Genomic DNA, 26813 nt, shown 5'->3' with positions numbered 1-26813 from the left:
CCAGGAATATGGTTGCTGTCCATTCTTGAAATCCATAGCTACAGCAACTCCAGTAGGGCAGAAGAACCAAACATTAAACTGTGGTTTACATGACTGTTCTGTTACCCCATTGTCGACCAGTAAACTTAAACAGAAACCCAAGCTGAATGTGAAGTCCTTCTCAGATAAAGTTAATAAAACAAGAAATTAAGTGTATAAAAGTCCTACTTTCAAGGGACGAAAAATCTCTATTGTGCATTTTAAATATTGATTTATGCCACAGCAGCTGGACTGCAATCCCCTGTGCCTTGATTTTTCTTTCAGTATTCAGTGTTGGAAAAAAAAAAAAAAACCTTTAAAGCAAACAATGGTGACAGATCATTTTTATCCAAGAATGAAAACAAGTAAGTATTTCCCTTAGGAAAGGAAGTAAGTATATGAAATTACACATCATAAAGAGAACAGAAAAAACTTTCCATCAAAGATAATGCGGAAATTTGAAGTTGATATAATTAAATGATTTCTATAGAAATTGGTGCTTCATGGATTTTCTAACTTGATTTTTTTTAAAGTATTGACAAAGTTACTTGTAATAATTTCCTGAACAAATATATTTTTATTAACTAATATCTATATCATTTAAATATTGTAGTATAAAATCCATGCACTTTTATTCTGAGGTTGAATTTGGTGTTTCCTTTTTCCTCTGAAATACTAATATTACTCTTTCACAACTTAAAATTTGTCTGCTTAAAGATTAGCAGTTTATATAAACTTAAGGAGATAAAAGACCTTCTGAAGACATAAGATTGAACTTAGTTATAAAGAAACTTAAAATGAGAATATTCTCATATTTAGCAGATTAGTAAAGCCGGTTTTAAAAACTTGTAGTCCTATTCAATATGTTTAAACATTGTTGCAACTTACTATTTAAATATAGATACCTTTATATATTTATCAATCTGTATATAATAGATTTTAAATAACTCATCTAAATTATTAAATGGAAATAATTAGGATTTAAGAGACAAAATATGCATGAAATTTTGCTCAACAAATATTTGACAAATATGATTATATTATTTTCTCATTAAAGAAAAAGATGAGAAATTTCCAAGAATTCATATGTAGAAAAGAATCGCAATCCTCATTGTCGTAAATACACTAATAAGTGAAACTATATCTTCCTTTCTGTTACTAAACTGCTGATGGCAAAGATAAAATAGGTATGAAAGAAGAAAGAGAAAGAATTGCAGTCCAGCTGTTGTGGCATAAAGCAATATTTAAAATGCACAATAGAGATTATTCGTCCCTTGAAAGTAGGACTTTTATACACTTAATTTCTTGTTTTATTAACTTTTTCTGATAGGGAAAGAGAGAAGAGAGAGAGAAGAGGAAGGAAGGAAAGAAAGGATTTATTTCAATTTCATGACTTAACTTGACATTAGATAAAATCCTTTAAAAATAGACTTTGTGAAATATTGCAATTATTAATTTTATCCAGTTTTCAAAATTAAAACATTTAAATGAGCACTTAACATATACCAGATCCAGTGCTTAATAGTAGCAGATATTAAAGAAATAGTCTCATTGCAGCCTGCTGGAAGAGCTCACAAAAGAATTGTTTAACTATTCATGATTTATAATTGATTTGTGAGTTAATTAAATCAAGATTTAAGATAGACAAACTTATAGAGAAAAAGACACTGACATAATAAAGATTACTTTTAGTAATCTGCAAAATAATATTACACTTTGTTTAAAGACAAAACCAACTCCATTATTCTAACACTATTGTTGATTTAAATTGAACTGTCAGTTTAGTCAATCAGGGTCTTTCAAATGATTACCCTTATGGTTGCCACAGTTCCCTGAAACAATGTAAGTCAAAAAAGATTAATTAGGATACAGAAAATATGCAAAATACTGAAATACTGACTATAATATTTAAATATGCTTTTTTGTAATTATTAAATTCAATGAGGGTGTTAAGTATACCACCTAAAAATTCCTAAAACTCAAATAGTTAAGTAGCAAACAAAATTGGATTTAGATTTAAGCATTTTCCTGTCTAAAAATTTATGTTAGTAATCATTTTCAGAACAAGCTCAATTCAATATATATTTATCTAAGAAAAATGATTCTGATTCTCTCGAATTCTTTTGACAGCTCTATAAAATGTCTAGAAATTTGTTTCTAAGTAAGAATATTCAACAAAAGCAGTTGGGTGGATAATTAAGCTCCAGTTTGAAAGTTCATGGCTTATGATGGCTCCAATGTTTTGCTTGTCTGATTAATTTTAATGAAGTATATCTACATACATAGAAAAAAATTATTTAGAATTAGTGAAAACTACTTAAAATAAGTGTACAGCATTATGGTGTGTGAATTCAATGAGGAAGTTTTGTAAACATATTTTCTTACTAAAAATGATTGAAACATAATGCCATATAGCATTATCCTATGAGTAATATGAAGGGTTCCTATTTCTTGCCAAAAATAAACATAACCTGCTTAGTGTCTATTAATATTCATGATGATGTAGGTAGAGTTTGTAGTTAGGTAGCAATGAAGTGACTGTTTAAAAAATATTTATAGATGTTAATTGGTCCTCAGGGGCCATTTAATCCACTCTACCTCTTTGTTACTTCACCTATTGATTAGATCTAGAATATATGTGCATACTCCAGAAATTCTCACGGAAATATTTGAGTCAATTGTAAGAATATATGTATTCAAAATGTTTTTTAAAGTATGTATTTATATAAATGTTGACGCAGGTTTTATATTCATCTATTTTATGTGCAAAATTTGTGCAGAATCTTTTTTGGGGGGAGGGGGAGTACCAGGGGTTGAACCCAGGAGCACTTGGCCTCTGAACCACAACCCTAGCCTTATTTTGTATTTTAGAGACAGGGTCTCCCTGAGTTGCTTAGGGCCTCACCATTACTGAGGTTGCTTTGAACTTGGGATCCTCCTGTCTCAGCCTCCCAAGCTGCTGGGATTACAGGTGTACGCACCATGCCCGGAATGCAGAACTTTCAATATTTTGTGTAACTTCATTATTTTGAATTTATACTGCATCCTGGCTGGTTAAACATACTCTTCATAGAAGCATGATTAAAGAAAATATTATATGTTATATCTTCTATGAATATATTTTGAGACATAAGCTAATATATAAATATAGATATATAGATACAAAAATATTTAATACAGATATGATGAAATTTAATATATACAATTATTTTTCAATATTTTAAAAATTTTACTGAGGTTAAAACATTTGGGTGTACTATTTCTTATTTTGTACAACACTGAAATCATTTTAAAAAACACTGCTTATTTAATACTTTTAATGCTGTTTAAAACATTTACAAAAGGTTAATAATTCCCTAGTATAAATAAAATAACTTAATTATTTTGCATGATGTGCTTAAATTTGTCTGTAGCATTGTGAGGTAATGTGTGTCCCCTGAATTCTTAATCATTATGGTTGAAATAATACAGTAAGATTAGAGTTGGTACAATAAAGATTTAGAAGTTATAAGAAAGAACATTTAATTATCTATGTAAACATGAATAAAGTAATAAAAGTGTAAAATATCAGTTTCAATGTTCCATTTTTTTCCCATTGGTACTGGAAAATGCCCCTCTACTTTTAAGATAACACTGAATGAACTTTCTAGGTGATATTTTACTTTCTCCTGTCTCTTTTGGGACACAGGCTCTAGAAAAAAATAAAATTTTAAAATTATTCATGTCAGATTACTATACTGCTCTTTCCATCTTAATACATGTCTATTAAATCGTTATATTTTTGTTCATCCACATTATTATCAGATTCTTTTGAAATCTAGGGCAAAAAATTATTAACTTAATAATATAATTAACTTAATACAATAGCTTTTCCTTAAGTCAATTCTAAAATTGCAAACGAACTTTTCAAGTTTATATCTATCTCCCAAAAGTTTACATGCAAGTAATATATGACAATAAAACCTAATACAACATTTTCTATATATTTTGGTTTTTGAAATAATCTAGTGAGTCTTATTCAAGTAAATTCTGTATTCACATGGTATCAAGGAGATTATTCTGAAAAATGAAATTCCTTCTGAACATTGCTACTATGAATAAATTGGTTTTCAATATCTCCTTTGAAATTCAGAACTCAAGATGTTTAATATTTCCAGTCAAGATGCCTTTGGTTTCCAGCCCTAAAGAAGAATCCTGTGGGAAGCTGACCAAATGACCACTTGCCTTGGGGCCTGTCCCCTGAGACTACTGTGACCTCTCCTTTTCACTGCTGCACTAGCTATTAGCCATAACAAAACACCAAAATTCTCAGTTTTAATAGAGTAAGGGAAATATGACATGTACTGCACAAAGAAACATAATAAAGTCTGAAAAATACAAGAAAGATATATGCTGGCCACTGTATATATGCTTCCTGAAATTGTGGTCTACTTAAGTTTCAGTGTATATGTCTAGGACAAAATTGTAGCTGAAGATGTTTGTGGCAGAACAAATGATGAATTTGTATAGTGTCTCTTCACATTGAATGGAGTTTCAGATAAAATACTGAATATTTTCTCTAACAGTTAGAAACAGAAAATTTTATAGGTTATTATTGTGTTCTTCTTACAAAATCATCCAGGAAATGGATGATTACCACTTAGTGCCATTCTACTAAGTTCCAGGCAATTATTTCACTCAATCCTAATAAAGAGTCTTCTTAGGTAGTATTTAAGGCACTCCTACTTTAAGTATAGTTCTTCTCCTATTCTTAAATTTATGTCCAGAAGATTTTAAAAATGATAAAGACATTGTGGCTAGAGATTCTCTATAACTCCATGAGTTGTGTGAACTTGATTTGCTCAAAGAGAAATTTTCTGTATTCTTAAATTTTAGCTTTCTTGTTAGTTTGTATGGATATTTCATTTTATTCATTTTGTGCTGCTTTAATAAAACACTACAGACTAACTAATTCATAAAAACACAGAAGTTCATTATTTCATGTTTTTGGAGCTAGAAACAAGATTCTGGAATTCGGTTTGGTGAGAAGCTTGTTGCTGTGACCCCACATGGCAGAAGAGCAGAAGAAGGAGAACCCACTCTTGCAAACTCAATTTACAGTGGAATTAATTCATTCATGAGAGGAGAGCCCTCATCATGTAACCCCCTTCCCAAGAACCCTACCTTCCAATACTCGGTGCTGGGGAATAAGAATTGAGGAATCCAAAATGTGTGTGTGTGTTTTAGTCAGCTTTTTCACTGCTGTGAACAAAAGAACTGAGAAGAAAAATTTTAGGAGGAAAAGTTCATTTGGGAGCTCACAGTTTCAGAGGTCTCAATCCTAGGGCTGATTGCATTCCTGGGGCCTGAAGTGAGGTAGAAAGAACATCATGGTGAAAAGCCATGGAGGAGAGAAGCAGAGGGAAACATGGCACCAGGAAGCATAGAAAGAGAGAGAGAGTGAGAGAGAGAAAGCACTAGCTCCTCATTCTATAGACAAAATATAAAACCCAAAGGTGTGCCCTGATGACACTCTTTTTTCACACCCTACCTTTCTATAATTACCACCCAGTTAATTCCTATCAAAGAATTAATGTTCTGATTAGGTTAGTACTCTTATAACCCAATTATTTCGCCCCTTAACTTTATCACCATTGTCTCATATATGAGATTTTGGGGGAAATATCACAGCTAAACCCTAACAATGTGTGTGAACTTTTAAACAAAAAGTGTTATAAAACTTTGTGGTTACTTAGTATAAGAAGGAAGAGAATTATAAACCTCTGTGGTTTCTGGAATATTTCAGTACTGTCATTTGTATTCCTAAAGGACTCAAAAACACTCAAGAAAAAAATCAGCATACATTATGCATACACATTTTCAGAAAGAGGCAATGCAATATGTAATATATTTAGGAAGACTTCTTATTGAAATTGTTAAATTTTATTTTAAAAGTCTTTCCACTTAAATTCACAAACTGTGGTTACATTAAAAATGCCATCCATCCATCTGTCCTCCATCCTTTCATATTCAAACATTTTTTATTGAGCACTTGCTTTATTCTAGAACATGTTCAAGGTGATAGGAAAGTGACAGAAAAAAAAAAGGTAAGACCCAAATCTGTATCCTCATTGACCTTATTATTTTCTTGAGGTGAGGTAAGATGTGAAAATTAAACATCAACATGTATATCAGATGATAAAGATGTAAATACATAAATTGTGGAGAAAACAGGGAGTCTTGAAGGAAGAAGGTCGAGCTTTAAGTAATCTGAATGGTCTAAATCTATTGATAAAGTGGCATTTCCATATCTGAAAAAGGAATTGAAAGCACAAGGTAGTCATGTATATGGGACTATGCCCCAGGCAGAGAGATTAGGAAATCAAGCACTTTGGGACATAAATAAATTCTGACGTATTTAAAGGATCAAACCTACTAGAGTAGAGTCAGGAAAGGAGAAATATGTGAGCTCAGGGTACTAAGAGTTACCAGATCTCTTATAGGATCTTTCAGGCAAGTGCTGGGATGTTAGTTATTATAATGAATGAGAAGGGGAGTCATTGGAGAATAAGGATCATCAGAGTGATGGCAACTGACTTATACTTTCCAATACCACTCTGACACCATGCTAAGAATATACAGGAGAAATAAAGTAAGGAGAAGGGAAATTAGAATACTATGGAAACAAAGAGATGATGGAAATTTAGATCATAACACGTAGTAAGGTCTAGCATTCTTAGGAAATAGATTTTTCTCAGAATTGATGGTCTGGATAGTTTCCATGTTTTAGACAATCTTGTTCATGTTTTGCTACTCAAAAATTTTCTTTCTGTCCTTCACTGACCCTGGATGCTCACTTTATCTAAGTCATACTCAGATGTTAATGATATATTCCTTCATCATAAAATAATCTACATTTTATATTGAGTTATCACAGAGGTTACAAAGTTGCAGTTAAGTAGAACGAATAAACCCAACATTTAATATATAGCATAAGATGATAGATAAAATATTGTATTATACACTTGAAATTTGCTATGAGATTATACGTGCTCTTATCACACACATATATACAAAGGTAAGCATAATACGGGATGAATATGTTTTTTGACGTGTGTGTGTGTGTGTGTGTATGTGTATGTGTGTGTATACAAGTTCTAAACATAATGTAGATACAATAATAACTGAAAAGTGTGATACTTTTCTCCATAGATTTTCAAATCTAGGAAGGAGGATATTCAAAGCTCTTCTTCACACTTCATGGATTACTGAAAGTGTTAGCTAAGTTGCAAGTAGTCACAGCCTGAATGTACATTCTAGTTTGAATACAGACAATACCGCTTGTATTTGTAAAGAATTTTATTTTATAAAATGTTCTCCCAGTAAGTAAAAATATAATGCATACACATATTTGGTTTTAGGGATTGAACCCAGAGTCTCCTAGAGTCTAACCACGAACTTGATCTCTGATCTGTATCCCGGTTCCTATTATCCAATAGAGCTTTTTCTGTTTATAATGCTCTTTGAAACACTACTATGATCTGAGGATGAATTTAATCTAGAAAATTTTAGATATATTGGAAGGATAATGCATGGGTTATTACTAAAAAAATTAATCTGCTTTACCTCATTTTTGAATCCCTCTTACCATGTAGGACTTGATGTTACTATGTCTATTCTATTATGTATATGGTTAAGTTTTACATTAAAGTGCTGACATATGTTGAATTTTGCATCATATCTCTTTGAGGAATGATTTCTGAAGAGTCCATAATTTGGAAATTGAATGAAAAAGATAAATTAATTAAAATGAAAATATCAAATTTGTCATCATGTATTTCATGCATTTGATAAATACTTCTGAACACTCTAAATGCCAAGCACAGCAGAAGATAATAAAGACACAAATATGAATGCAAAAAGTCTAGTAAGTAGATACATTTGTAAGCAAATCATTCTAAAGCATTAAATAGTAAAATGTTTAATACTATACTAACAATTTTATAATGATAACATCAATAGTATAACACAATTTTGTGCAATATGACATGGGAGCAAACATATAATTATTAAGAGAATAGTAGCTAGAAATGTTGCAATATTACAAAACATTTGCAACAATGATTTGCCTAAGAATGTTTATAACATTTGCAAAGTATCATATATTGATTGTCCCTAGTGACCTATTGACTAAAGAGCAACATTGTAATGTGAAAACGTCACAGACTTTGCAATCAAACCATGACCCGATCCTCCCCCACTTGCTGGCTGTATGGCTTGGGACAAAATTCTTAATTCCTTTGAATCTCATAAAAACAGGTTAAATTTACTCTCATAAGTTGGGGAAACAATGAGAAAGTAGTGAATAAATGAAGTATTTTAGAGGTCACCAAAATTTGGGCTGGTACTATGAGAGAAACGAAGATACACTGAGGAAATTCCTTATAGCATAAATTTTACTAGGGACACAGGGTATTTTGTCAGTTATTGAACTTGCCTATTAATTTTTATTGAATTGGGTATATGCAATTTATGGATATTAGCCAACAGATGTAATCCATTATAAAGTCATCATTATGTTTTCACTATAGAAAAAATTTAATCAAATGAAAAAAATGTGTAGTAGTCAAACTACTGGTTTTGAATGAGTGTTGCATGGCACAGAAATTTTGTTTCCAAATTAATTTGCTTTAAATACAGAAGTTTTCAATAAGTCATCTTTCTTCCACTTACTATTGTTGGTATGAATATGGTAGACAACTGGAATAATTTTAGTCTATCATAAGATGGACTTACTCTGAGTGGGGAAACGAAGATTGACACATCCAACAGAACAAGAAAACCAGATCTATTCATTTTTGATTTATTGTTATAAATCCATATACTTCTATATGAGCATTGCACCATGATTTGTGACAAAAAAAAAAAAATGTCTAGCCAAGCAGAACTAATTGAAACCACTGGGATACTTCAATAAATCAATGAATTAGCATTAAGAATCAACACTGAGGCTGGGATTGTGGCTCATTGGCAGAGCGCTTGCTTTGTGCATGTGAAGTCCTGGGTTCAATCCTCAGCACCACATAAAAATGAATTAAAAAAAGATATTACATCTATGATAAAATAAAATGAATTAGCTATGTATTTTGTGCATTGAAGGAAATAAGGATAGAAGGTGGTAAAAGATACAAACACACAAAAGAAAGATTTTTAACTTGTAACTAATGCAAAAATAAAAACTTATCTAAGTTTTATAAGGTACATACAGCTTTTGCAACATTTTTCATAATTATTTTTGATGTTTATTCTCCAGCTATGCAAAAATGAATCTCAGAGAGGCTTATGCAGCAATCACACATTTATCTGGAACTTTATCAACCCTGCATGAGCCTACTTATTTGGTTAATAGGATAAAATTTTACAGGTTATGGAGAGTTGAAAAATTTTAATTTCACATGATACATAATAACTCATAAAGTTGCCTAATTTCTTCATGTAAAATATGTTTCACAAACTCAATTACATCTTCCTTTGATATGTACCATGTTCTCTAATAAAACCACAGAGTTAAACAGTCATTACAGTGCAAACTATTTTTGTTATTCAAATGCATTTCATGCATGCATGTATGCACATACATGAATATACATGGAATTTGAAAGTAATCAAATCAGAGGGAATGATAAAGTCTATAACATTAAAGTGTAAATATTTTGACATTTCTTTTTTAACAGTGAGTAGATTGACATATGTAGCAAATAACAAAAATAGCATTAAAATAGTTTCAATACTTTAAGTGAAATCATCAACTTACATTCTAAATGCCAGAGTCACTTTTTTTTTCTTGCTGTTATTATAGCTATGGAGGTTATGACAGCTTTTAGGATGTTCCTGACATGTATGACATATAATATAGGCCCTTTCAATAGGGTATTCTGAAATAGAAATTTTAAGACGTGGATGATCAGGATATTAAGAAATATCACAAAATCCTTAAGACTTATAATACAAAAATAATAAAATAATAAATTGATTAATATGGAGAGATGGACCAATGACCTTCAATACAATTACTGATTTATTTAACCTGCCATTTAGTTAGATCAAAACTGTCCAGTCTGGTATAGTTAAATTTATAATACTAATAATTTAGACTATTAGGTAGAAGTGATTAAATATTTGTCCAAAAGTTGTTGTAATCTATTCAATCAAGGAAAATGTACATATGGAACACCCATAATGTAACAGTGCACCTTGAAGAGAGCTACCCAATGTCCACTCAGATTTTACACATTATTTTGGGAGAAAAGCCATAAATAACAAACAAAAACAGTATGCATTTTGTTCACTGTTATGATATTACCAACTTTGCGAGAGGGTAAATAACCTTGCATATGCAGTTCAATGCTTTAAATAGGATCTTTAGAGAAGTTCTCTTTAAAAAGTTGCCATGAGATCTAAAGGACAGAAGAGATAGCTAATAAATAACGGAAGAGCTAGAGAAGGCATAGAGAAGAAAGATCTGTAATCCAGAAAACAGAGGGAGAGTCAAAATAAGAGTTGGAAAAGAGCCAATCAGAGAAGAAGTGGCTACTGAAAACTCTTAAGGATTTTCAAATATTGGAAGAGCATGAAGCCCTATGTTGAGTGTGTGGGAGGAGAGTGCACTGTATGCTATATGGCTTAGAATAATATTGTAGACAATGGGTATTAATTATATCTTCATTGAGAAATTTTTGTTTTAAGGAGGAAAATCATGTACAATTTAAGATTTTAAGAAAGATGACCTGTACTAGATAGAAGAAACATAAGAGTCAAATAAATGGGTCATTCAGAAATATTTTATACTCCAACATAAAGATATAATAGCATTCCAAGGGTCGTTGGTAACGAGAGTCAGAAATAAGAAGCTAGAGGACACTGACACTTGCTTTCGTACACAGGGTTCATTTATTGTAGGAATTTTAGAATACAAAATGGTATTTATTTCATAAGTAGATATAAATTGAAGTCCAGGAATTGGTATTTTTCATTCTGTTTTATCACACTTTATACATTCTTCTGATTCTTAAAAGAAAACAGGAATCTAGAGATGATGGTAAAACTGAGGCCTCAGAGATGAGAAGAAGCACACCAAAGGAGCAGCAAGAATGAAAAGAAATACTATATGAAGATACCTCTCAGGAAAGAGCTGGGCATGGTGAATGAATCATAAAGGTTTGTGGAAATAACTTTGGAAAGGCAAAAGAGGATGTATGGTTCTCTAACTATTAACCTAAATATTAGAAAAGGCATAACCTATGCAAATTGTATATTAATTGCTAGCTTTTTCTGAATTAAAATCTAGATCTTCTGAAAGTACCATATCTCACCAATCCCTTCTTGTACACGCTGTAATTAAGATGTTCATAATAAACACTGCCATATCCCAAGAAAGAACTGTAGAATCCAAACCTACATTGCCAATATAAGTAGCCAAGTGAAAGGTTGAAAGGTATCCCATAAATATTACCTGAATTTCTAAAATTTTACTTTTCCACCAGCTGATTTTCATTCTTAGGAAAATTAACTCAATTTTATTTTCTTCTGCTCCTCTAGTAGTCTACATTTAACTTGCAATTTAAACTTCCTTAAGGTAAATTTTATAATTTTTTCAAACACTAAAGATTTGTAGTCCATTTATCCTATGATTTTTTTTTTTTTTTTTTTTTTTGGTCAGGGGGCAGTGCTAAGGATTGGATTCAGAGGCACCCAACCACTGAGTACAACCCCAGCCTTATTTTGTATTTTATTTAGACACAAGGTCTCACTGAGTTGTTTAGTGCCTTGCTTTTGCTGAGGCGGGTTTTGAACTCTGGATCCTCCTGCCTCAGCCTCCTGAGCCACTGGGACTACAGGAATCTGCCACTGCCCTCAGCCCTAATTTAACTTTAGAGAGTTACACACTTTTACATAATACATGATTACTAATTCCATTGAGTTGTTAAAATTAACAAAAGTAACATACATAACAATAGCATTTATTAGTACATCTCTTTCTTATACTGTAATCTGCATTAGAATTCGCTCAGAGAAGAAATGATTAATACAGGAAATGTGTATGGCTAAGCAATAAAAAAATTGAAACTCTCATCCACAAGTAAAAAATGGCATTTTTAAAAATGATTATAATTAAAATAACAAAAGGACTTATGCAGTTTTGCAAAACTGAGCTATACATTATACATTTTTGTATCCCTTCAGAACAGTATCCAGAAAAGATGATAAACTGGAAATAAACCAAGAAAGAAGAAACTGAAATAATGAGGGGCATAGGGAAGGGCATCAAATGAAAAGATACAATGGTCACTCACTGCTTCATCTTAACTAAGGGAGAGGAACATTATCAAAGTCTTAAAATCATGGAATTTAATTCCAGGTCTAGCACTTAATAGGTTCCATAAATTTGAAATAATTAGTAAAGCCTCTCAGATACTTCTTTTCCTAACCTTTAAAACAGAAGTCATAATACTTCACAAAGTTTTGGGAGAAAAATAAATATATCTAACATTTTTATATCCAACATATAGAAAGTACACAGAAAATATGAATCTGTGTATCTCTACATCTTGTCTCTGAATTAAACATTTCATGATAAATTTCCTGCTATTAATAAGTAAATTATGAAACAGAATTTACCAGATACAATAGATAGTATCTGGTGAATTACTACAGGTTAAATATTAGACTAATGCATCGATGCTCATAAATTATAACTTTTTGAAGTTGACTTTAAAGACTAGTCATGTGCTTCAACAATATGTACTTTCATCACAATTTTAGATTACAGTGATTAATACTGATGTGACAAGATTTCTCTTTTCACAATCTTTGTTCATTATTCATAGTCATTAGAGTGAATCTTTAGTGTGATTGTAAAGAGTATTCAGAGTGTCATTACCTATTTAAAATATTAACAATATTTATTGTTGAATCACTTGTATTTATGCTGCTTGGACTAAGTATAAAGGTCACATTGTAAAGGCAGTGGCCAGATGGTGAAGCCTGGTACCGTGGTTCCTGCCCCGTCCTTAGGGAAGGTCTGAGTATACCACTGAAGTAATATCCCTGTAGTCTGTCAGGAGGAAACAAATGGAAACCATTTTGGTAATGGAAATGATTTCAAATATATTATGTTAAACCAATAAGAATTCATCATTAAGTAATGAGGAATACATATGAAAAAGAGAAGCCTAGGGAGAAAGGAGTTATTTGCACATAGAAAATCCTTCACATGATAAATATTTAACTCAGTGCCTGAGGTTGTCACTGAAGATCCTGCTTCATTGAATTATTATATTTATTTAAGATGAGAATATGTAAAGAATATATAATTTTGGTATTATTTGTAATTTGCAGTATAATTGCTAAGTTATCATTTCAGAATATGTTAAATACAAGACATAGGCTCTTTGAAAATCAGATTTTCTTTGATGAAATACAAGCAGGATTGAATTTATTTGTTAATTTAGTTTGTAAGTAATACATTTAGAAATACAATGTTAAATCCAGTAAAAAACATTTGTTACTGAATTCCATATGTCATTTTTGTCCATATAATTCCCTTAGCATTTAAAAAAGATATAAATAACATTATTTCTCTATTATTTTCTGCTTTTTTGCATTAGTAGGTAACCATCATTTCCCCAAAAAGCAACAGTGGGGGGTCTCTGCTCTTTCCTTTGCAAGACATTAAATAATTAATAATGTTTCCTGTTTCATACATTTGTTAAAAACTCTTCTAGATGCTTTGGTGGAGCTTACATCCTAGAGGGAAAAGACAAATAAGCAAATAAATAGGTAAATAATGTCATAAAGTTTTAATTATTATGTAGCAAAATGAAGCAAGCAGTGAGTGAACTAGAGAATGCTGAGGAGGCTGCAACAATTATTTTAGATAATATGGTTAGAGAAAGTCTGTCTGCTAAGGTGACATTTGAGAGGAAGCCTGAATAGAGTGGGAGGGTGGAAGGGAGTCCTGCCGTTTCCAGGGCAATAGTCATCTAGGCATGAGGAAAGCAAGTGAAAAAGCTCTTAGGCATGTGTGTGGTATGTTAGGGCAACAATAAATGGAAAGAGAAAATAATTAAATAGAAGGCTCAATTAACTGTGAGCCTCAGTGATAGCAAATCTCAGCAGCACTAGGTCCCCTTATTTTGAGTTGTATTTTTATTTTCTCTTTCCCTAGAATCTGCCTTGCCTGCAAACCTTGCCATACAACTCAGTTTTTTCTTTTTCTTTTCTCTTTTACTATTATTGGACAGAAGATGTATGGCTGTCTTCCATCTTTCTCTGCTAATGATGCTCTATTTCTAAAATACACCTATTTTAGGTTCTTATTACCCAGCCTTTAGCATCCAGTGTGGTTGATAAAACAGGAGCGTGTGCATATATGAAATACATAGCTAATAATCCATTTCATTATTATTGAAAGTTTTTTTTAAGTCTGTGATTTAAAATTATTGTATAAATTATATCACTGAACTTTTTTTTGCATTTATTCTACTTTTATTGAGTGGCCTGTTTTGAACATTTGAGGTTTTCTTCAGCTCCTATTTTTTAACATATATTTTATTTCTTCCTCTTAGAATATTAAAAGTAGTAAATTATGGAGGATTCATTTACATAAACTTTAAGAGTTCATCTACAAAATATCTTAGATTTTTTTCCAACCATCTTTTCTAACTCAATATCATTGGATTCTCTGCTTTTCTGCCAATTTAAAGCATGTGCAAAAGTAAAATACAACCAAAGGTCTCATTTTCATTTCATGGAGAACTTTTTAAAATCTCCATTTCTATTCATATCAACTATCTATTCTCCCATGGATTACTTTGAAGTAAATCTCAGATCTTATAAAATTTAATGCCCAAGTAAATATGTCAATATAAATCTTAAGAAATGAAGTTCCTTTAAGAAATGAGCACAATTTAAAACAAAAAAAATGATAATAATTCCATAACATCATCAAATATTTAATCCATTTTATGTGTCTCCATAACACATTTGAATGGATTTTTTTTTGTCTGTGTGTGTGTATGGTGCTGGGCCAGGTCCTTGTGCATACAAGGCAAGCACTCTACCAACTGAGCTGTATCCCCAGCCTATAAATGCATATATTTTAAATAGCAAAGAAAACACTTCTCACAGGAACTGAATGATAATTGCTTTAGTTTACTTTGTAATTTTTTTTGCATTTTTGAATGAAGGTGCCTTCACTTATCTAACCAATTCTATTTTTCTTCTCTGAATATTAAGTTTTTATTTTTCAGAACACTTTCTTCAGTATTTATCAACATTTATTTCTTGTTCAGGATACTTCAGAAGGGCATCAAAAGAAAAGATACAATAGTCACTGCTTCATTTTAATTAAGGGAGAAGAACATTATCAAAGTCTTAAAATCAGTGGATAATCATGCATGTATGTAAAAGACAAAGTTTAAAATCCAAAACCAACTCATATCAAATTGTATAATGATTTAATAATTCATGTCATTTTTATGTCATTTAATTCTATCAATTAGACATGAATCAATTATTAAGATAGTTTTGACCTAATAAGACGAGAATTCCTCAAGATAGGAGATCCAGATTCTGTGAACTTTGTTACTTCAGGAAAAATATAATTAGATTTTATTTAATAATGGGGACAAACTAAACTTTTAATGTAAAGTTTGTATGAAGTTTTCCTAGCCTGAAAAGATACTGATATTATTAATCAATCTATCTTTAATTTTATATATAATGGACAGAAATAAGGAAGTGTGCACATAAAGTAGCTGAAGTGAAATAAGAGGTATAAAAAAGGTATAATTCTATAATTATTCATTTCATGGAAATAATATTTTAAAGGCGTTTGGAATGTTGACATTAGAAATCAGATAAAAAGACAAAGCGTACCAGAGCTTCTGGGTAGGGTAAGCAGCAGTGCTCTGGGGCCTGCTGTTTCCACATTGTATTCCATCCCTATGGGCAGGAGATGGCCAGTGCAGCTGTGTGAGTCTGGAAGCAGAGTTGTAGAAATCCAGGGACTTTTTTTTTTCATATTATCTGATGGGGGAGGCATTATGGCTGCAAGACATAATGATAAATATTTACGCTAAATTCATTTTCAACTCAACGAACTCCCCCTGGAAAAGCAACACCCTCTGTGCTGCAACGAGAGTAGGGTAGAAAGACTTCCCTGCCAGTGGGACTGTACTGGCTGCCTGTCATGGGTACTTCTGGCCATGTTTACAAGTGAGCTTTCAGAGAAAGGAACACCCTATGTTGATACCAAGGTTTAACTCCTCTTCTATGGAAATCTGTTGGATTTTTTATACACAGAAAGAGTACATGTGATGGAGGACAATGTTCAAGACCTGCTTCATGTGGCCTGTCTGCTTCAGCTGCAAGATGTGATGCAGGCCTGCTGTGAGATCTCAGAAATTAAACTGGATGCTTCTAATCATCTGAATATCAGGGGTTTTGTTGAAACTCACAATTGTATTGACCTGATGCTACAGCTGAGGTTTTTAGCTAGAAGTTTTTTTTTTTTTTTCTGAAGTGGTATAGAATGAAGAATTCACTTTTCCAAGTCAAGGATATGAGGAAAAGCTACACAAATTTGATAAAATTCAAGTGGATTCTCAAAAGCGAGTCTTTGACGTCATCATCAATTGGGTGTAGTATGATAAACAAGAATGAGAAAAATCCTTGCTTGTCCTGCAACAATATGTGCAGATCCCCCTGCTGACCCCCAGGTACATTATAGTTGTAATAGATGCTGAGCCTTTCATCTGGTCAGATCTGGTTTATGAAGCAAAGCAGTTTTATCTGAGGCCTGAACTTCACTGTCAGATACAGGAACTCAGGACAAGGTCTCTTCTAAGAGCCAGTGAAGTGCTTCTGGAGATTGGGGTCTTTAGATGCTAGCAGTCTCTCATTCATATAGTAGAGAAATATGACACCAAGATTTAGGAGTGGAGCTTTTTGCCAAGAATCCCTTGCAAGAGATGTTATGTGACCCTCAGTGTCCTTATATGATCAGATACAAGTAATTGGTGGCTATGACAGTCATTTCTATCTCAGCTCAATGGGTTGTCAAGACTCTGTAGCAGATGAGTATGGTGTTGGGTATTCTGTGGTTCCTCTGAATGTCTGACAAGGTCTTGCTGGAGCTACCGCCTTGAGGGGTATGATATAGATCTTTGGAGGCTTTGATGGAAGCCATAATTGGTGCTGCAATATAACCAAATCATTTCCCAGTGGAGAATACTAGGACATATGCAGAGAATCTCCCAGAGTCTAGTAATGGGCAGTGGAGGATATGATGGTTTGAATATTTTAAATTTAGTTGAGAAACATGATCCACATACATGACACCATGACACCGATACTACTCCAATGGCTATCAAGTCTCTTGGTTCAGGAGTAGTTTACTGAATGACCCTATTGATGAGGTGGAGGAATTTGATGGTACAACTTACCTTTTGTCCATTGAGGCATACAACATTTGCACTGATTTCTGGACAACTCTTACTAATATGATCATTTCACATGCTACATAGGGGCCACCATGCTTCACACAGAATCAATGCAATCACAGGATATGATGGGATCCCCTGCTGAGAAGCACTGAATGCTATGACCCTATCATAAATAGCTGGGAAGAAGTGACATAATGGAAACCCATTGCCGTAATGCTGGGGTGTATGTTCTCTGAGATAAATAACCTTCATTGGAATGCTATCTGACCAGACCAAGGAATATATTGCAGAAGAATCGAGGATCCTTTCCAGAACGTCTATGAGCACTGTAAGCACAGGATGATTATGAGTACAATGATGATTGTACTTATTCAATAAACAGTCCCCCTTATGTTGGTAATGTACCACAGAAGGGTGGGTAACTCAAGATACTCAAGGAAAAATAATACACAGTAAAGAGATTTGAGATACCAGACCACCTCTTCCTCTAGTCTAGAGACAACCTTCTTACCTTTTCCAGCTTACCATCTATATGTTGTCCATTTTAGAGTGGATAAAAGGACTCCAATTTGAGTAAACTTGTTAAAATCTACTATTTTTTTCTGGGACAAATAACTTTTCTAATCTACAGATAGCTAGGGACACCCCAATTCCACTTGGAAGGAAAACAAAACAGAGAGCTCTATCAAAAATTTTGGGAGCCAAAGTAACAGGTTTACTGAGATTAGAATATGTGGCATAAATTAGGTTTCATGTAATGTGAGTGAACCTACTTCACCTCTGAAGTATGACCCAGAGGACTGACAGGTATATATTATTTGAAGATTCTTCTTATTTCCATAAGCTCTTCTTGAATTAGGGTGCTATATATCCTGGCACTGAAGATTGAGAGAATAACAGAATATACAATTACTAAATAGGAGGAGGTAGCATAAATGTAGGAGTTCAGTATAACTGGGGATGAACTAGGAACATCTGTGATTTTACAATCACCTTTCCTGTTTCTGCTGGGGCTCATGTAGCCTTGGCAATGTTTGTTTTGAATTGGTGAAAGACTATCTTTCTTTGTTGAATCAAATACTACTATACTCTTACACTTCCATACTATTTTGGGGGGCTAGAATGGGTATGACAACAGGCTAGTAGTTCAGCTACCTGATGACTACCCCATGCTTTAAGGTCACAGTTCTGCTGGGAATATATATATATATATATATATATATATATATATATATATATATATTCTGTTTTGTTTGCTTATTTGTATGTTTTACTACTGTGTTTGGTACATTTAGGTGTCTTCTGTTGTAACTTTCCCTTACCTGACTGTTCAGTAAATTTTATTTACCCAGGACAAAATAAAGACAAAAAAATTTTTTAATACTTCCCAAACCTCTGCTCTCATCATTTCTGAGCTACTATTCAAAGATTTTCTGTGTCATGAAGTTCTTTCTCAATGGGTACTGGCAGTATAGGAATGCAAAAGCCTAAATGAGGATGCAGTTTCCTTTTGCTCTGAATTTCATTTTTTCCTCTTTCCCTTAGTTGTATTGACCCACAGAGTTAGTTTCTTTTGCATTTTTTAAAGAAAAAATAAATTGTCAGGGGTGGCGGAGAGGGGATGCACTGATATTACCACTGTTCCACACCCTCTTGTTCCAAATTTTTGAAGATTTGTTATGTGGAAATAAACATGTTTTATGCTTTGCCTTAAAGAGCATTGCTAAAATTTTTCGGAAGTCATTAAGTACAGATGCTGAACCATGAATAATGAGAACTTAGTAAAAAACAGCGTTGTCTAATAATGAAATAAACTTTTAAAAACACAATGCACAGGTTTATTTCATTATTAGACAGTACTGTTTTTTACTATTATTATTATTAATTTTTAAAAATTATCCAACCACAGGCTAAATTGTCACATTTAATTTATGATACACAGAATTGTTAATTTAAGAAATTGTGTGGTAGGGGTGTAAGGAGGTTGTTGATAATAATCCTTCCTGCTTTAAGGCCCTTTGATTTTTTATGGTGTTGAATTTTATTAAATTCTATATGTTATACTAGTGAAAATTTGTTACTAAAAAAGGATTAGAGAAATATTATTAAAAAATAATGTTTTACTATATTTTTTGTGTAGATCACCTTATAAACTCAGGCATTTAAAATTTGATTTACCTGTTTTTTTTCTTTCATTAGATAGATCCACTAATGACTTTGTTGCCTGTCCTAATGGGCATTAGTGAAAATGGGCATGAAGAATAACCCAGCTGGGGTCCACTTTACCAAGATTCTTTTTAGCTGTTGGATATCTATGTAATGTTTATACCCACAGCTCTCCCTGAACATTAGTGCTCAGTAACTGTCATTTATATCAAAATTTGTTCTCTTCCTTTGTTTAACTCTGTTGAAGGAATAAAAAGACTCAAGGTGTTTATACTAAGAAGGAAAGGCCTGTGGTCTAGATGGGAGCAGCATTTAGAACTACCATCAACCTGCAGAGGCCCATTGAATTTGTATTGACTTGAGTTTAAAAACAGAAAAGCCAGAATCTCAATAGTAAATTTCAAAGGCTTAGTGATATTGATTAAGATATAAAGACTAACATGAATACGATATAAAAAGCATTACCAATTGGATATTGTTTTCTATAATGCAAAAATTTACTCTTGGGAGTACTGTTTCTTCACTGAACTATTAAAATTCTGCCTCTCCCATGGTTTAAAAACCTTGATATTCATATGCTTCTTTGAGATATCTACAGTATTTCTGTATGAAATATTGAGGTTATGCCCCACCCCCAAGAAAACAGTGCAGAGATTTTAAAATAAATCAATACATTGTGTTTTTTAAATTCATATAAATTGGATAGGAAAATAGCCAATATCAGTCTTTACCTTCTTGTATCTAAGTCAAGATAATGGGATAAAATTCATCTAATTCAATGAGCTTAAATTTTTAAACATTTTTAGCTGCAAGAATTTATAATCACATGTGATCTTTTATGTGTTAATATGTTCTAAAGGTGTTCAAAGCACATTTAGGTTGTTCTTAGAGAATTAACTTAGACATATATTCAGTCTGGCAGAATGTTTTCTAGGTGTCTCCTTATATCTTTCTCTGAACTTTCTCTTCCCTTTAATCAGGGTAGCTTTGCAAATACCCTATAACTGAAAAAATTTCTAGAAGGATGTGTGTGTAATTTGAAGTGCTCAGAGTTCTGGCTCCTACCTTCTCTCGGTCTCCTTTCACACATTTCCCCACACATTCTCTGTATTCCTGGGATCAAGTACTCTTTCTTCCCCCCAGTGCTTTTGGATTGCCCTAGGCATAAACCCCTATTTGTCACCTTGCTTTACTTTAGATAATTCTCTCTCATCATTTGCAGCTCAGCTCAGAGATATACTCATGGAAACATTTTTTGATCTACACAGGTTTGAACACATACCCTTGCTCTCTACTTTCTTACCTCCCTGTGCTCTTTCTTTATAGCATTTCTGCAGTGTATAATTATGCACCTGTATTCTTAGTTTTTTTATTTGTAGCATCTCCCATGCTCTTCAGGCCCAAAGCAAGTTAGGACCTGTCTATATATTTCACTATACTACCAATAACTGTAAGCAAATTATTAAGCACGATAGGGCACTAACATATCTATTAAGTCATTGTATGAATGCATAAATGAATGAAAATGTGAATAGATTCACTAATATAATCTTGTCTGCATGGCACATATTTATGAGTTCCAAACAAATAAGAAAAGAAGGGAAGTAATAACTGGTCATTTTCAGAAAAAAATATCCAGTAATACTTTGGCCTTCCAGCTATTTAAATAACATATATGATAAAATTGTGTGAAACAGTTCATTTTTATATTACACTGAAAATACTTGAAGCCACAATTGTTTATCACTAATTTATTTTCATCTTCAATAATAATATAGCTCATTTAGAAAGTGTATATTATATCTTTGGAAAAGTTTAGCCACACAAATTAACATGATCCATAAATTGTGGAATTAGCAAAATTCAACAAACTTTCTTTTATTTTAAATATTGTGTTAAATAATTTGCTAGTGAATACTTTCCAATAAAACTTTAGATAATATAGTTGTGCATATTAGTCAAAGTAAGCCATTTGTTTCTCACCAGCTAAACAATTAACATTTACTTAATACATGTGTGAAGTCTAGTATTCAGACCCTGGAAGCTCTTTCCTAATTATTAGTCTGTACTTCTGGATTTTCTTATGTGGAAACCATAAAAAGTATTCTCTCTAAAATATCTACAGCCAGGGTTGTATCTGAATTTCCACCCTTGGCCTATGGTTCCATTGACAAGTAGTTCTCAAACATTGAGCTGTGCATCACTTCAAAAGAGCTGGGAAAGAGTTTAGGGATTTATTCAAAATTGGAAGAAGGAATGTACATTGAAATATATGTCTTGAATTTTGAAAATAAGAATTTGTTATGTTCAATAGTATTCCTTTAAAAGTTGTGCTGAAATCCTAATTCCTAGAACCTGAGATTGGGCGTTATTTAGAGAAAACCTTTGCATATGTAATCAAGTTACATAATGAGATCATGATAAATTTTGATGAGTCAATTCTAATATAACTGGAATCCTTATAAGATGAGAAAACAGAGACATAAGTATATATGAGAAAGCCATGAAAAAAATATAGAGACACAAAGTGAAGATGCCTACGTGAAGGAAGAGGCAGAGATTGGACTTAATGTTAAAAACCAAGAAATGCCTAGGGCTATCAATATCTAAAAGGCAGAGAAAGTCTCCTCTGGAAGTTCAAGAAGAAGAGTGGTTCTGCTTGCACAATAAAATCTGAACTTCTGACCCCCACAATTGTGAGACAACAGATTTTATGTTGTTTTAAGACTTTGATTTTGTGATACTTTGTCATGCTAGCCCTAGGATACTCACAGATATAGTTTTTCAATTGAAGGAGAGAAAAATCCTAGTTAATGTGATCAAAATGTACTTAATCAAAGCAAATCATATTAATATATTTAAAATAATAAGTTAGAATTATTTCAGTGGATAACAGTGTAAGAACATATGGTCTAAGTGAGAAGACCAGAATAAAAAATTCAGAACTTCAGAATTAGTTTATTAGATTTTCTTTTTTTATTATTATTAGTTGTTCAAAACATTAGATATCTCTTGACATATCATATTTCATATATTTGATTCAAGTGGGATATCTTTTAAATTTAAAACAAAAATGGTATTCCATATTTCAAGGGTTTTTTTGTGATGCTGGCCAAAAGCAGAATTCCTTTTGATAAGTTGCCATTCTGACTAGAGTGAGATGAAATCTTAGAGTAGTTTTGATTTGTATTTCTCTAATTATTAAAGATGTTGAACATTTTTTCATATATTTGTTAATTTCATACATTTGTTAATATCAATTTTATATCTTCTTCTTAGAAGTGTCTTTCAGTTTCTTGTCCGGTTATTGATTGGGTTACTCATTTTTTTTTGTTAAGTTTTTTGAGTTCTTTTCATATCCTAGAAATTGGTGCTCTATTTGATGTGCATGTAGTAAGATGTTCTCCCTCTATGTGGGAGTTCTCTCTTCATGTTGCTGATTATTTGTTTTGCTGAATCCCTCCCATTTACTGATTCTTGATTTTATTTCCTTCTGCTTTAGAACTCTGGTTTAGGAAGTAAGAACACACTCCAACATGATGAACATTTGGATCTACTTTTTCTTCCATTATGTTCAGTGTCTCTGTTCTAATTCCCAGGTTCTTGATCCACTTTGAGTTGAATTTTGTGCATGGTGAAAGTGTGATTTAATTTCATTTTGTTGCATATGGACTTCCAGTTTTCCCAGCACCATTTGTTGAATAGGCTATCTTTTCTCCAATGTGTCTTTTTGGCTCCTTTGTCTAATACAAGATAACTGTATTTATGTGCATTTGTCTCTATGTCTTCTATTCTGTACCACTGAGCCACATGTCTGTTTTGGTGCTAATACCATGCCATGTTTGTTACTATAGTTTTGTAGTTTAGTTTAAGGTCTGGTATTGTGATGCTTCCTGCTTCACTGTTCTTGCTAAGGATTGCTTTGGCTATTTTGGGTGTCTTCTTTATTCCAAATGAATTTCATGATTGCTTTGTATATTTCTATGAGGAATGTTGGAATTTTAATTGGAATTGAATTAAATCTGTATAATGCTTTGGTAGCATGATCATTTTCACAATATTCATTCTTCCTAAAGAATATGGGAGGACTTTCCATCTTCCAAGGTTTTCTTCAATTTCTTTCTTTAGTGTGTAGGTCTTTCACCTCTTTTGTTAGATTGATTCAAAATATTTTTTGAAGCTATTGTGAATGGGGTAGTTTTTCTAATTTTTCTTTCAGAGATTTCATCATTGATGTATAGAAATGCATTGGATTTATGGGTATTGATTTTATATTCTGCTAATTTGCTAAATTCATTTATTAATTTTACAAGGTTTGTGGTGGAGGTTTTTGGATCTTGTAAGTATAGAATCAGGTTGTTGGCAAAAAAGTGAAACTTTGAGTTCTTCTTTTCTGATTCATATTCCTTTAATTTTTAAAATCTAATTGCTCTGGATAGAGTTTCAAGGACTATGTTGAATAAGAGTGGTGAAAAATAGTATCCTTATCTTGTTCCAGTTTTTAGAGTGAATGCTTCCAATTTTTCTACATCTAGAATGATGTTGGAATTGGGTTTAGCATATATTGCTTTTAAAATGTTGAGGTATGTTCCTACTATCCGTAGTTTGTCTAGTGTTTTGAACATGAAGATGCGCTGTATTTTGTCAAATGCTTTTCTGAATCTATTGAGATGATCATATGAATTTTATCTTTAAGTCTATTGATGTGATGAATTACATTTATTGATTTCCATATGTTGAACTAACCTTGCATCCTTGGGATGAACCTCACTTGATCATGGTACACTATCTTTTAAATATGGTTTTGTATGCAATTTGTCAGAATTTTATGGGAAAATTTTGCATCTATGTTCATCAGGGATATTGATGTGAAGTTTTCTTTTCTTGATGTGTCTCTCTTTGGTTTAGATATCAGGGTAATACTAGCATCATAGAATGAGTTTGGAAGGGTTCCCTGCTTTTCTATTTCATGGAGGAGGAGTATTGATATTAATTCTTTTTTAAAAGTCTTGTAGAACTGAGACTGAAAATCTATCTGGTCCTGGGCTTTTCTTGATTGGTAGGCTTTTGGTGGCATCTTCTATTTCCTTGCTTGAAATTGATCTATTTAAATTGTGTATGTCCTCCCAATTCAGTTTGGACAGATCACATGTCTCTAGAAATTTGTTGGTGTCATCAAGACTTTCTATTTTATTGGAGTATAAATTTTCAAAATAGTTTCTTATTATGTTCTCTATTTCAATAGTACATGTCATGCATGATATTTCCTTTTTCATCACAAATTTTAGTAAATAAAGATTTCTCTCTTCTTCTTTTCATTAGGGTGGCTAAGGGTTTATCAATTTTATTTATTTTTTTCAAGAACCAGCTTTTTGTTTTGTCCATTTATTCAATTGTTTCTTTTGTTTCGATTTCATTAATTTCAGCCCTGGTTTTAATTATTTCCCATGTTCTACTACTTTTGGTGTTGATTCATGCTTCTTTTTCTAGGGTTTTGAGATGTAATGTCAGGTTGTTACTTTGTTGACTTTTCATTCTTTTCATAAATGTGCTCAATGCAGTGAACTTTCCTCTTAGCACCACCTTCATAATGTCCCAAAGGTTTGGGTATGTTGTATCCAAATTCTCATTGCCTCTTAGAATTTTTTTCTTATCTCCTCCCTGATGTTTTCTGCTACCCATGCATCATTCAATGATGTATTATTTAGTCTCCAGGTGTTAGTTTCTATATTTTACTTTATCATTGATTTCTAATTTCATTTCATTATGGTCTGATAGAATGCAAGGTAGAATCTCTACATTTTTGTATTTGCTAAGAGCTGCTTTCCAGCAAAACATATGGTCTACTTTAGAGAAGAATCCATATGCTGTTGAGAAAAAATTATATTCACTTGTTGAAGGATGAAATATTCTATATCTGTCTGTTAAGTCTAAATTATTGATGGTATTATTGAGTGCTTTGCTTAGTTTTCGTTTGGAAGATCTATCCAGAAGAGAGAGAGGTGTGTTAAAGTCACTCAGTATTATTATGCTGTAGTTTATTTCATTCTTGAAATTTAGAAGGGTTTGTTACATATACATAGCTGCTCCATTGTTTGGGGAAAAATATTTATCATTATTATGTCTTGTTGATGTGTGATGCCCTTAAGCAGTATGAAATGACCTTCTTTGGTTTGAAGAAGGTTTCTGATCAACTTTGGTTTGAAGTCTACTTTATCTGACATGAAGATGGAAACCCCTGCTTGTTTACACAATCCAAGTGAGTGGTGTATTTTTTCCCACCCTTTTCAGTAAAAGGGTGGGAAAAGGAACTGAAGGTTCCTTCCCAGACCTTCAGTCTGTATATGTCTTTCTCTATAAGATGAGTCTCTCGAAGGCAGCATATTGTTGTGTCCTTATTTTGGAGTCCAGTCCTCCAGTCTGTCTTTGAATTAATGAGGTTAGGCCTTTAACATTCAGGTTTATTATTGAAATATGGTTTTATTAGTGGTCATTTGGTTTGTTTTTGGTTTTTTACTTGACTTGGTTTTTCCTTTGATTGACTTTGCCTTTAGTGTTGTTCTTCCCTTTGCTGGTTTTTATTTCCTCCTCACTGAATATTTTGCTGAGAATGTTCCCTGGTGTAGGCTTTTAAATTGTAAATTCTTTTAGCTTTTGTTTATCATGGAAGGCTTTTATGTCATCTTCAAATCTGAAGTTTAATTTTGATGGATATAAGATTGTTGGTTTGCTACACATTTTCATTTTAATGTGCCTTGGTGTAGATTGGTTTCTAATTTCATGTATTTGGTGTCATGTAAGTCTCTTGTATTTGATTTTCCAATTTGTTCTTCAAGTTTGGGAAATTTTCTGATATTATTTCATTGAAAATATTGTGCATTCCTTTGGTTTGAATATCTTTTCCTTCCTCTATCCCAATACATCTTAAATTTGGCCTTTTCATCCTATCTCATAATTCCTGGAGTTTCTATTAATGATTTATTACCATTTTCACTGTGTGGTCAATGTTCTTTTCAAGAATATATATTTTGTCTTCATTGTATGAGGTTCTGTCTTCCAAGTGATCTAGTCTGTTGGAGATGCTTTCTATTGAATTTTTAATTTGGCAGTTTGGCTTACTGTTTCCTTCATTTCAAGGATTTA

The 26813-nt window shown here is 32.3% G+C and overlaps 1 pseudogene; it reads left to right on the top strand.

Moving 5' to 3' along the window:
- The first annotated feature begins 16089 nt into the window (after window positions 1-16089).
- Window positions 16090-17749, top strand: LOC101976047 (kelch-like protein 12 pseudogene; annotated as a pseudogene).
- The last annotated feature ends 9064 nt before the right edge of the window (window positions 17750-26813 follow it).

Source organism: Ictidomys tridecemlineatus, chromosome 6 (genome assembly GCF_052094955.1).
Source record: "Ictidomys tridecemlineatus isolate mIctTri1 chromosome 6, mIctTri1.hap1, whole genome shotgun sequence".
NCBI lineage: Eukaryota > Metazoa > Chordata > Mammalia > Rodentia > Sciuridae > Ictidomys > Ictidomys tridecemlineatus.
This window is presented reverse-complemented; position numbering and strand designations above follow the sequence as displayed.